This window comes from Amblyomma maculatum, chromosome 9 (assembly GCF_055883805.1).
Source record: "Amblyomma maculatum isolate TAMU_Amacu chromosome 9, ASM5588380v1, whole genome shotgun sequence".
Lineage (NCBI taxonomy): Eukaryota > Metazoa > Arthropoda > Arachnida > Ixodida > Ixodidae > Amblyomma > Amblyomma maculatum.
In genome coordinates this window covers 47,820,618-47,834,235 of record NC_139352.1, presented here as the reverse complement: position 1 = coordinate 47,834,235, position 13,618 = coordinate 47,820,618, and positions in this window count along the sequence as shown.

Sequence of the window (13,618 nt, the reverse complement as noted above, 5' to 3'; positions counted from 1 at the left end):
TCTCAGTGTCTTGTATCTTCCTACGCGGTGCTTTTTGCAATACTTGGTGTGTTATTCTTTCATTAAGAGAGGACGCTGTTACCGAGGCCAGCGCGAGAGGGCGCGCCACGAAAGAAAAGGGAAAAAAAGAGGGGGAACAAATGGCAAGAGGTAATGCCCTGGAGTCCGTTTTGTTCTGACGTGTTCATTAGCATTTGCCCCTTTTCTCTGGTTTCTTTCTTTCGTCCCCTTTTCTGCCTCCCTCATTCCCCATGGCGCGCCTTTAACCTTCCCGGTGTCCCGTGCGCTCTCCACATCGCGGGTACGCGCTCGTGCTGCGAGGAACGAGCAAGGAGGGACCGGTAATTAGAGAGCATGCAGGATGGTTGCGTAATTAATACGCAGTCAAAAGCAGGAGCTCCGCGACGCGGATGACGAGCTTCCCTTGTTGCTTCCCCCTTTTATTCTTTTTGTTCGTTTTTTTTTTATATACGTCCGCGACAATTTTTTCGGTTTTTTTTCTTTGCTTTCTCCCGAGCTACACGAAGGCGAATTCCCTTGGGCTGCGTTTTAACGGTGAGTTCGTTTTGGGCCGTGTGGGACATTCTTCTTTGCTATTGTTTCCTTCGGTTTGTTTTATTGCCTTCAAAAAGAAGGTAGTTTCGCGATGAATGATTGCAGCTTTATTTTCTTTGTCATTTCTCTGATGCACTTTTGGCGAAAGGGACGACAACAACACCCGCCCTCGGTGCACCGCCTCTTCCGGTTAACTATATCGAATTAGGCACGGTAAATAAACGCTCTTTACTTTAGTGCCTTAGTGCCGGGAACACTGGAGTCTCTGAGATGCTTGCTTCAACGCGCAGTGCATCTATAGGCTGTGTTGTTGGGAATTTTTAGTTCGGGGTTCTCGCGAAATGTGGTTTTTTTCCCTATAAGGCGCAACGGGAACGGTATAGGGAAAAAGGGAGGCGACGGTGGCAGCTGGTGACGTTACGCCATCACGCGCTTTCGCAATGCTGCACTTATTATCCGCGAATAAGCCGGTAGGGGTGGGAGTCTTAGAAAAAAACTGAGAAAAGAGAAAGGACCCGCGCATGTGATAGTCAAAGAAACAGCCCAAATATATTGGGGTGCACAAGGAAAAGATGAAATTCAGCTTTATTTATTCATTTTCTTAAGCCAAAAAGTATTCTGCGCCCGAGACAGCGCGTTCATTTATCTGTTCTTTGTCATACGCGCCAACGTGTTGGCGTTCTTTTTTTTTTTTTGTTTGTTTTTTTTTCGGTACTCGCGTATCGCAGAACTGGTGGCTTTACTTTCCACTTCTTCTTCGCTCACGCGTCTTCCTTTGTATTTAGCTGCATATCTCTCCTGGTCGTAACCGACCGGGGCATTGTTTCTTTTACTTTATGCCTTCTTTCACGAGTCCGCAGGCTGGGTACTTTTCCAACCACGCTTTGGCGTTCAGATGTGCAGCGCTTTTCGCCATTATAGTTTCCATCCGTATACTCCCCACTTCCTCCCAAACTAATCGCGTTAACTAGTTTCCATTTAATTTATCATAAAATTATTATTGCGCTATTTTGCTGCAGTAATTACGCACTGCATGGCGCACTTTATTTCTGGCACCTTTTAGTTCATCGGCCTCATCGTCACCTACTGTTTGATGTTTTACCGCACCGTAATGGAAGGGAGGAAGGTGGGAGTGAATGTGGAAAGAGAGAAAGAAAAGCCGAAGTGGAGGGCTACGTAGTTATTTCGACCACCAGGAGATCTCTAACGCGCGCTGACATCGCACAACACACGAACGCCTTTTCGCTTCGCCTCCATCGAAAAGATAATGTATCTTCCACTTCCGAAGAAGGACTAGAGTTGTTTTCCACTGTGGTAATTCAAAGAATTTGGGTTACATGGTATGTATAGCACTGCGAATTAGCGAAAGATATAATGAGGAATATTTTTTTTTTTTTTTTTTTTTTTGGGGGGGGGGGGGGGGGGGGGGGGGGGGCTTAGAGTTCAATACTCCATTTGAGCGCAAACGAAGGCAATGAAATGCAGTTCTCGTTACTTCGTGCATGCAGAAGAAGGCGACAATCACTGAAGCCGAAGAGAAGCTCGGACAGGGATTTTTTTGTTTATTTTCTTCATTTGAGGTGTTCAATGAGCAGTTAACATTGTATATATTTAACCTGGTTAATCAGGGATTCAAAGAGGATTTATTAGGGAATATTGTTACTGGATTGACATGAAATTAAAAAAAAAAAAAAGAAGACACAGGCTTCCAGTGGAATAAAATTTATCTATCAGGTGACAAATCATTATATTACTAATTCGCGATTTATCAGTAGCCCAACTATTGAATAAGCACCCACATTTCCTTGCGCTTTCCTTCGCTTCAGTGACCACTGCCTTCCTCCATAAATATTAACAAGTTTGCTCCTTATAACCTACAACGCTCTTTACCAGTCTATTAACATGACTGTGTGTCGTCTTAACGAACTATACGACAGTACTAGTTGCTATTCGATTAGTTTCTTTTAAACAGCATCGTTCTTCTGTGCAAATTGAGTGGTCCGGTGAGAGTGCAATTTAGGATGAGAGCGTTAAAATTCCCCGCTCTCAAAAAAAGAAAAAAAAAAAGAAATGAAACGCAGAATTGGCGCTGTCGGCAATGCTGAAAGAGTAAAGTCCCAGGCGTGGCTATGACAGGTGACACAGCCGTGTAATGACTTCTCGACAGATTGCGTGACGTCACAAGACCCCGTGACATGGAAGTTTTGGCATGCGCTGCCAAGTCTGGCTTTGCCTTTGAAATAGGAGGATGAAATCGGAACCCATACTTCCAGATCCCGAGTTATAGACACACTACCCATAGGACGCAGACACGTTCTTAGGCTTAGTTAAAGCTTGGATTTATATTGCAATAGGGTGGCAAGCCAGTGAAGAAACAGGATGACCTTTATGGATTAGGATAATGTTAGCGTCCTTCCAAGATTCCGCTACTGTCTTCCTCATGCGCAATCTACACGGCAATCGTCAGCTGGCGACTAACTGCGCTTCTTGTAACCAGAAGCGCAGCGCTTCAGCGCCCTACCGTAGGGTGGCACGAAATGTGCGCGCAGCTTTGCTTTACCGGTAGGCGTATCGTAGTATACGATGACGTACACCAGTCACGAACACCGAGCACAACTCTGCATCTCAAAGCATACATTAAAGCAATGCACTGTACACTACAATATACGAAGTACCAGCTTCTAGCTGTCTGGCATTTCCCATTGCTCACTGCATCTTGCCTGCAACACGCGAGTCTTCCCCGCACACATTCTGCTCTCTCCCATCCCTACCTAGCTCCTTTATGTAGTACAGCCGGCGCATCCTGGCAAGCAGTTTGCCCGTCGGTTGCCCGGCGGGAATGAAAACCGGACCGGCAGCAGCCGTTCGTCGCCTTTGTGGGAGAAATCACTAAAGAAAGACGCAGGAGTTCACTGTGTGCTGAAAGAAGGCATTTCTTCTTCCTTTTCCGAGCTTGCCACCGCTGCGTATTCCTCCTCTTCGGAGTCCCAGGTCTACGTCTAGAATCGCGGTGACCGTCTGCGCCGGACAATGCCGTCGCTGCGACACCGGGGCAGAGGCGAGGGAGCGATCCGAGAGGCGATTCTTTCGCCTGTCCTGTCTGTTGGTATTTTCTTTCTTACCTTGCTTCGCGCGTGCTCCGTCGGTGAAAGGCGGCTGCGGCTCTTTCGACAAAGCGTATATAAGATCCGCGGTATAAACCCCGTCCTCCCGTCCCTTCCACCTCCCGCTTTCTCCGTTGTGGCCATTCGTATGTTCCCAATGCGCGTCGTTCACCGGACCGCGTCCTCCCTTTCTCTCCGCTTTCCTGCGTGGGCCGCCCCCCTACCGTCTCTCCGACAATGCGGTCGCAACAGCGGTCACTGGCAGGCCGGCCGTGTAAAAGCCTGTAGCGGACGGCGGCGAACGAAATGTTGTGTTCTAGTTTGTTTGGCTCAGCTTGTAGCTGACGCAAGCATATCAAGACGCACCAGGGACACCCATTTCTGTTTTTCTGCTTCTGACCCGTCCGTAGGAAATGGTTCTGTGACGTCGTATGAACGCGCACTGAGCTCTGAGACTACACGAAATACTGTATTGAATATACACGAACTGTGGTTTCAGCGAATTGCATCTGGAAGTCATGTGGCTTATTGATGCTAGAAAGCGTACGGGCACAATTAATTTTTGTTCTTCGTCAGATGGCGAACGCTAGTTGTCCGCTGGTACAAAACGGGTCTTCTTACTTACTATCTATACAAAAAAAAAAAAAAAAAAGAAGAGAGAGAAAGGGTGAAAAGGAATTAAAATTATTAATAACTATCTGTTGTTGTTTTTTTCGAATTATGTTAATCCTGACAACAAAAAATGGCGTGAAAAAATGCCAGCAAGGATAGAGGCACTGATCTTACCAGTTTATTCTATTCTAAGAACACACTAAATGTTTTGCTCAGGTGTTAAAAGAAATCAGACTGATTCCCCTTGATAATGAACGAAGTGTGCTGCTTTTCGCGCGGCTTTTTCACCTATATCTGCCTTTACCCAAACAGCATTATCCGTGCGTTTGAATTCGTATCTCGGGTTCTTACTAGAACACGCTTTCCAACACTTCTGCTCACATTTCTTTTTTTCCTCTCGCACACCGAGGTCACCTCCAGATCACTCCTCTAGAGTCCGAGCTCTGCGACCTCGACTCACTCGCCTTCGTTGCTCTTGACGAAGAAAAGACGTGCCAGCTGCCTCGAAGCAGTCCAAAGACGGCGCTGATCGCTACCCCTTGTCCATTGCTCCCCCGGCTTCCTTTTTCCACTCCCGCAGTCCTCCTCGCTCACAGAAAAGAGCCCGCGCACTGCTCCTTTCACTGATTTGTGAAGCCCGAGACCAATGCCAACACCCCATACGCCCCCTTCCCTCTCTCCTCCCTCCCGTAGCACACACACACACGAATGCACGAACATGCCTAGGCTAGCACTGACATCGACAGCAGTGACCAGCAGCTTGTTCGGAGGAATGTTACTCCTGGGAGCCATTGCCAGTGAGTGCGGCGTCGTGTCGAAGTCGGCCGCTTGTTCAAGGCGGGAAACTGTGACGGTGGCTTTGCAATGTGTACTGGAGGCAGCGGAGACAACTAGCTGGAGACGATCACAGTCGCTCTCGATCGGCCTGGCTTATGTCCTCGTTCAACGCTGGAAGCCTGTGCAAGCGCCCAGCGGAGCGCGTGTAATTCCTCTTTCGCTTTGGGAGCCGAGTCGCAAGAAGACAGAGACGGCGCGTCGAGCGAAGACGGATGGATTTACGGAGAGACGTACGTTTTTTGTCTGTGGATCGTTTGTTCGTGCGTGCTCTAAGGCTGTGACTTGAATACTTGAACTATGTTCTGTCTGTAGGAGCTTACAGCAGCGTGAGCGCAGAGATGTGGTGATAAATGGTCTGTTTTGCTGGAACTAGGATTTTAGTGTTCAGGAGTTGGTGCAGAAGGCGCTCCACATACACGCACAAAGGATGGAAAGCACCAACAAACGATGACCGCGTCGCGACAGTCCCATACATAGCATGGACGTCCGAAGATTCAGAGACGGAAACGGGCGACTGGAATCTCGAAGCTAAACCAAAGATATTTAAGACGTGTGTGGGTCCGTTACTTTTACCTCCAATCTTGAGCCTGTGCAACTTCGAAGACCGTCCTTGCGAGAAGTGAAGCCTGCTTCTAGCTGACGACGACACTTTAAATGAAGTGATCAGCCTTGGCCTGTTTACACTGCCTGAATAATGATTATCGAGACAAACACCACAAGGTTGGGAACGGCGGTTTACGAAACTGACACATACGTCTTAAACAGCGACTCAATGGACATGATATTTCAAGCTTCCGAATCATCAAGGAGCTGTGTTCATGCCTACTGTGTTCGGTGCTCCGACTAACGTTCAAGCTTCAGATACAACCAATTGTTTCTGTTTGGATTACCATTATCTTTGGAACTGGCAAAATCGGAAAAAGACAGCAAAGGGAAGGATGCACCTGACAATGCCGTGTACAGGTACCGTATAAAATATGCATACTATTTCGCATCTTATTTACGAACAGTAGAGTTACTTTCTCTCTTATTCTTTCTTTTATGAAATGATTTGTCTGTTCAGGCTCAAACCTCGCAATATATATATATATATATATATATATATATATATATATATATATATATATATATATATATATATATATATATATATATATATATATATATAGATAAATGAAGGGGAAAGTCTTGAAGCCATAGGTAGCGTAAGAGGGTTCTAGCGCAGCTTTCACCCTCGCTCTTGATCACGTTCAACACAGGACGTTCCACGTCCGCCGCTATGGTTGAGGGTGGCGCTGGTGAACACTGTCAAGGTTCGTATACAGACAACATTAATACCCAAGAGAGTAGCAGGGGGGACAGCGGCCGATGTAGCTCAGTTGGAAGAGCACCGGACGCGATATTCGGAGGTCGTGGGTTCGGTTCCCACCATCGGCACGTTGTTTTTTCTTCTACTTTGTGTTTAATTATTTTTTCCCTAAATACTTCACATTACTAATTTCTGTGGTTATCCAAATCATAATTAAGAAAAGAAAAAGTACAATCCCCAATGCTTCCCTTGGCTTCGCCGACTGTTGGCTTCTTTCCTTCATATTACATATATATATATATATATATATATATATATATATATATATATATATATATATATATATATATATATATATATATATATATATATATATATATATATATATATATACAGTCGTGCCTCGTTAATATGGACACTTTGGTTTCCGACCAAAACTGTCCATAAAGCGAGTCATCCATAATAACGAGTCATGAATAAAAACAAAAAGAATTTTATTGAGAAAAGAGAATTGTAAATAACGACTGCTTTTTTACATAACGGTGTGCACTGGACTCAAAATTTCACAGAACACCGGCAATTTTGAGAGCATTATCCTTGTCATTGTTGTCTTCGAAAAATTGTAGTGCAGTCTGAAGCGACTCGCTTACCATGACACCCGTGATATTGGGCTTTGTGTTGGTCGAACTTTCGAGCACGAACTCCTCACTGGCCGATGAATCAGCGTCTGATTCTCTACTCACCGCCACATCCAAAATGGCATCTTCACTGAGCAAAGTAGCTGCTAAATAGCTGCTAGAGATTCTCCTGAGACGAGGAAACAGCTGAGCTTTCAATACTAGTCTCTCGCAGCTTGGACTGACTGAGATGGCTTTTGCTGCTTGTATTCACAGATTTCTTCGTGCTTACGTTCACCTCTGTTCTTTTGCGTTTAACTCCCGCCATGCCAAAAGCCAGACTCAAGTTGAGGGCTACAGGTTCCTGATGCTGTGCACTTTTTTGCCTAGTTAACCTTTCTGCCTTTCCGTTCTTCTGATTCTTTCTTTTTTTTTTTTTTTTTTTGCCTTGTACTGTTTCTGTAAGGAAGCAAGGAAGTCAAGCTGGCAAGCTGCCCTGCAGAGGGCTATCGAACATCCCATCTTCTTGGCGCCGTTTTTATGTGTTCCCATAAAACAAACACTGCAAGCTGAAGTACAGTTTAGAACGACGGCTAGCCGACTACGAAGAGCTCAGACCTTGTCAAGGCCGCATCGTTGACTCAAAGTGCAGCCGACATACGGACCGCCTAGTGTGCAAAGTTTTGAAGTTCGGCAGCGCAACAGGGACGAAAACCAGGAGCATGAGAGGGAAGCGCGTCCAGGACGGGACACCCGGTCCGGGTTGCGTGTTCGTACGTCGCCTTTCTTTTGTCGCTCTACTTTGTGAGGGTGTCTTAACTCTCACCGAAAAGCGTTAACGGCTTCATGGAACACACATTGCGCTTTGGGAAAGAAAACTTCAGTTCCCACCACCACTGTAGGCACTTGTCTTTCTTGCTGTCATTTCTTTCTTACGCTTTTACCGGCCTCTCTGTGCACGTTCAGCAAAATTTATTGCAACCACATGTTGCTGTTTTCCCGACTGCGGCGGCACTTCCGCTGCACCCAGAAATCTCCTGGTTCCCCCCTTTCGGGGTCTTTCTTACGCTGACCCTCGGTTTTCTGTGTACGTTCCTCTCCGCTCTCGCGCTCCCCCCCCCCCCCACCCCCTCCCTCCTCCCTTAGAAAGGCGACACGCCCTCTTTGGTTCTTTCCAACTCCACAGGACTCGTTCAGGCATTCCGCAGTATCGGCTGTCGTGTAGGTTTGCGGGCGGCGCGCCCTTTTTTAACTTGCGTTCGAACTACTCCGCTTTTTTTCAAGCACTGTCCATATTAACGAGACAAAAATACATGGGCCCAAGTGGGGCACGTGCAATCTTCCCCTGTCCATTGTCCGGACAGCGAGTTTCCATATTAACGAGGCATAAATACATTGAATAGGTTTCGTCCCCAGAAAAACTGTCCATAATTCGGGTCTTCCATATTAACGGGGGTCATATTAACGGGGCACGACTGTATATATTATATATATATATATATATATATATATATATATATATATATATATATATATATATATATATATATATATATATATATATATATATAAAGCCGCCTGGATGCATCGGTGTTGTACCCACGCCTCTAACCAATATTACAGAGCTCACTTACAGGCGGATTGGCGCCGTGTCGCAACGCGCTTGCAGTCGCGACTGACCTGACATCGACTGCGACTCCCTCTGCGTAACTCCGAGAACGCCTGTCGGGGGTGAACGCGGGGAGGAATCAAAGAACAGCATAAGAAAAAGCGAGAGACGTGACACCGCGCTGATTTATCGTCGGCCAAAGGTCGCCACTACGGAGTGCTGCTTGAGAAAAATATCGAAAAAGGAGCAGGAAGAAGCAAAAACACGGGGATATTACAAGCAGCAGAGGGCAAAGTTCCTGAGCTGATGTAAAGGAGGAAGGATGCCTGGGTCGCGCAGGGAAAAGCGGCGGAGAGTTTTCGGGGGAGAAGCGCTTCTCCGAGAAGTGTGTTGCCCTGGAAGAAGGGGAGTAAATTGAAGAAAGCGGTAAGCATGCTGGGGAGATTGTGGCGGGAAAGGGGGCGTGGTTTGAGGGAAGGAGAGGGAGTGGTGGGGAAGCGACGCAGAAAAATGAGAAGTCGCTGTTTGCCACTGCTCTCGAAACTGTTTGCTTCTTTCATGTCGGGAGGGAGGTGGTACGGAATGCGACCTGGTCTAGGGAGAAAGACTGGGGGAAAAAAAAGAACAGTAAAAGCAAAATAAAAAAAGACATTGACGCAACAGGGCAGCTCGTCTCGTCTCGCGGAGCGAATTCGTTTTTTCGGGTTGTTCAACCCGGCGACCGACAGCAGCAACAAAATTCGGCATTCGTGGAGGGATCAGGGCGAAGTTTCCAAAGGCAAAAAAGAGAAGAGGGATTGTTATTCCGAAGGCGTCAGCATTTCACCCTCATATCTTCTTTATTCATCCTTCTTGTTTGTTATCCCTGCGCGACCGCTGTCCGATGCGGAGTAGGGAAGTATTAGACACTGCTGTTCCCTTTCCTGTTCTTTTAAATTTGCTTTGAAGCCGAAAGGCTTTAGCACCTTTTAACCGCAGCAGTTTCATTGTCATTTTCTGCGCCATGTTCAGGACGGTGAATTTCAGTTACAACAACTGTATCATACCGCCCTCACTATAGTAATATCAATACTTCTTATTTCAGGGCTTCTATATATTCTGTACCATTCAGTAGGCCGCGTAGTTTTCTCTGATTGATTTTATCACCCTGTACGTTTATACACGTCCGACAGCTGTCATGAATAATTAAAAGCGACATCAGTACGCCGCTTTGAATGTATGTGGGGAATTAAGTGGAGGCGCTGACCGCAGACGCGCTGCCTGACAAGATGCCGCCGTTTTAGAAAGCCGTCACTCATTTTAACGCTGTCACAGCGCAAACACAATAGCCCCTCGCTCGCATTTGTCCGACAGATTGTGCGTCGATGACTTAAAGGAAGGCCTCTCCCGTGCCAAAATTGTATCGAGGGTATCAGGAACATTCGAAGCAAATGAAATACTTGTAAAAACATCACGTGAACAAGTTAGCATTGACTTCTCGCGTTGGCATATTGGTGGAAACGGAAGAGCCCCCCCCCCCGCTCTCTCCCCCCTTTTTTTTTTCTCGGAAAATCACAAATACGTTTCTCATCGGTACGGAAAATTCGGTGGACTGTAGTAGTGTACTAAGAAAACTTTCTATCTTTTCGAAATAAAGTGGAATACGAAAAAGACAGCTTTACTACCGTATCGAACACGAATAGTGTAGTTAGACAGAGAGTATAGGGTTCAAATCGCACAGTGAAGGAAGCAAGTCGAACACCAACAGAATATCTCTGATTATCCGCAAATAGTGTGAATATTTGTTCAAAATGATGATAATGCGAAACAATGATGCGCTACAGGATGGTACGCCTCTATAACTCGCAGTTAAAATTGCAGAAAGACGCGACAGTGATCTCCCCTACGGGATAAGGAACAAAAATGCCAAGTGAGTATTAGAGCTCTATATATGGTCGCAATTACATGCTCATAGAAAAATTACCTCTTACTGTACCGTTCATAACAGCGAAAAAGAAAAGCACCAAGTATATATAAACTTAAAAGACGGGCGGTACATTTAGTGATGGTCTCCTTTGGGATTGGGCGACGAGACAACGGTGAGCCGGTCACCAGACTTCGCCTTCATGGCCGATACCACGAAGGCGAAGTTTGGTAACCGGCTGACCACTGTCTCGTCGCCCAATCCTAAAGGCAACTTGTAACAACACTATGAGCGCCATCATACATAAAGCGATTTCACCGCGGCGGTCAACTTTCCATTGTTTAGAAACATACTTCGAGGAAAAAATAAAAACTGCGCCATGCAATATTTGGAATTTGCTGCAGTTATGCGAAATCTTTAGGATCGATTTGATTCGTGTATCGAATAATTTTGAACATGTGCTACTTGGTTGCTTCAGCGAAACGAATAGAAAGATATTCGCTTTGCTATTAGGAAAGCCATAATGTACGACTAAGCACCAGTGTTTTAGAATGCTTTCCCCGACAACCGTGTTTAGTTCAAAAAGTTCTGATTTACTTTACTCGCAATGCTAGCGACCTCAGACTACGAGTTGTATAGAGTTAGGAGTCTAGCTCACGCTTGCTTTTTAATTGCATTATTTTCAATTTATTTCCTTACACGGACAAATAAAGAGCTTTCCACAAGACATCAAAAACAATTAATCGTGTTTAGATTAATTAAGCAAGTTTGATGTTTTACTCTGTTTCAGTGCAATGAATGAATGAATGAATGAATGGCTTATTTAAATCAGTAATCGTCACTCCAGCGAGCCATTTTGATACAAGTGCTTATTACGGACCTCGAAACAGGTGTGACGAGGAATTGATATCCTTAGGCGATTCCATGGTTTTCTGGCTTCTTTGAACATATATTATACCCCCTAAGCGCTAAACGAACACTTTCGACACCGGCATCTTTATGCAGCACAGGCGAAATCCTGCCGTCATCCACGCACACGACCTCTGACGGCTTCTGATGTGGTGACACCCTTTCTCAATCGCACATTGTCGCATCCCCAAAGGTGTTGCGGATATTCACATTATACCGAAAGAAGAAACACATGCATGTTTGATTGCTCTTTGGGTCACGTGGGGGAGACACTGCTTTCGCTAGCTGTCGGTTTAAGCACTGCTCCGTAACAAAAAGAGCGATATGTAACGGAAGCGCAAGACCGTCACGCGGCTAATGGGAAACAAGGGCAGCTCTTAAAATAACGCTGAGGGCCAATTGAAGTTGTCATGTATAGATATAGGGTCATGAATAGAGCAGTAAGACCAAATATGGAGTTTTTGCAAGATACAAAAGACAAATTAAAGGAAGGGCTGGCGTTGCCATCAGCGGCCTATTTCACAAGTAAAGCAAATGTTTCGACATCATTTTTCATCAACTTTGAAACGTTGGAAACCAGTGCGTCCGTTCCGTAAAAATGTGGAGTGAGTCATCTAGCGGCAAAGTTTATAAATCCAATTTTCTCCGTGAGGAACTTCTATCCTGTTGCTACAAAAACGTCAGCATGCCCAAAAAGAGCCAATGAATAAATTGTTACTCAGAAATATTATTACACGCAGCAGTGTTCAGTGTCGCCTTAAAGAAGAAGGAGCTTGACGACGCAATCAGCTTATTCCTTCATTTACTGCAATTGGCGCGGATGTAAGTGAAGGCGATGTGTGATCCCATGTCCTAGACTGTGCAGAGCAGTATACAGCTTGGTGATAGAGACGCGGAAGCTATGTAGCTATTCGTTTTTTAATGCGCAACTTCAGCAATAAGTAAGCGTGTACTGGCGAAGAGTGTCGTCACCAACGATTCCTACGGACAAGTGGAGAACTGTCGAATTTGGAGATGTGAGCAAGTATTCTCAGCTAGTTTAAATGATAACTTTATACGGATGCCCATATAACCTCGATAACTTCAATTCTCCACCAGCATGTCCAACATGAAACTGCACAGCGGAGGCATCTCTTTCATGAATCCTTTGGACACGGCAGTCTCGAGAACTTTCTCTTCTTTGTTGTGAGTGAGGTACGGGTTGTCAATTTGAAGGAACGACTCCTTTTTCTCTGTCAGTCTCTCTCTCTTAAGGTTGGGGTAGTGTGGGTCCATTTGCAAATCGTGTATTCCTCTTTCCCTCCCTCGAATTTATTTTCCGCACTACAAGCTTTAAAACAACAAAGTAAGAATCTAAAGTGGCGGACTATTCACGAATGCGGGCAAAAAGAGAAAAAAAATGGTAAGTACAAAATTTGGTGAGAGTTTCGCGAACTTCTTTTTGCTCCGTGTCATCTCTTCGGTCTCACGCCCCGGGCTTGAGCCCCGAGGAATCGAATTTTCCCGCAAGAAGGAAATCTTCCCCGAAAAGAGTGAAGAGATGAGGGGTCGGTCGTCCCGCGGTGTTGAATAATGTAATCCTCATGAATATTCTGCGTGGTTGTCACGCCTTTCACTGAAACGCTCATCATTATTTCATTTTCGTCGTTTCGCGCGCTTTGGATTCGCTCCGAGTGGAGAAGACGCTCTCTCTCGCCCTCTCATCCTCCTTGTCATCGTTTTCCACAAAGTCTCTTCCCAGTGCCACGCATAGCGAAGAACTCGGGGAAGTTCATTCTACCCTGTTCGGTTATTTGTCTTCATACAGTTGTATTGGCTTCGTGCCTCTGCTAGGGATCCCCGAATTCTATAAATACAAGTAGGTTGCGTCTTGAGCAACGCTAACCAGGACCAATTCACTTCAAAGAAGGCAGTTTGGTGTGACTGATGTGTGGTTTGATAGGATCTCTAGAAGAAACATTTGTTTAACGTCCAGCTGATTATCCTTCGCTCCTGAATTCGGCACAGCAATTTAAAGTCAGACGTTATGGATACAGATATGATTGTAAAGGGGCACGCCGAAAAAAGAAACATTAATAAAAATAAATACAGAAAGGAAGAAGTAAATGAAAGAACAGAAAGGGATAATATGCAAGGAAGAAACATACAAAAAAGAAAGAGATT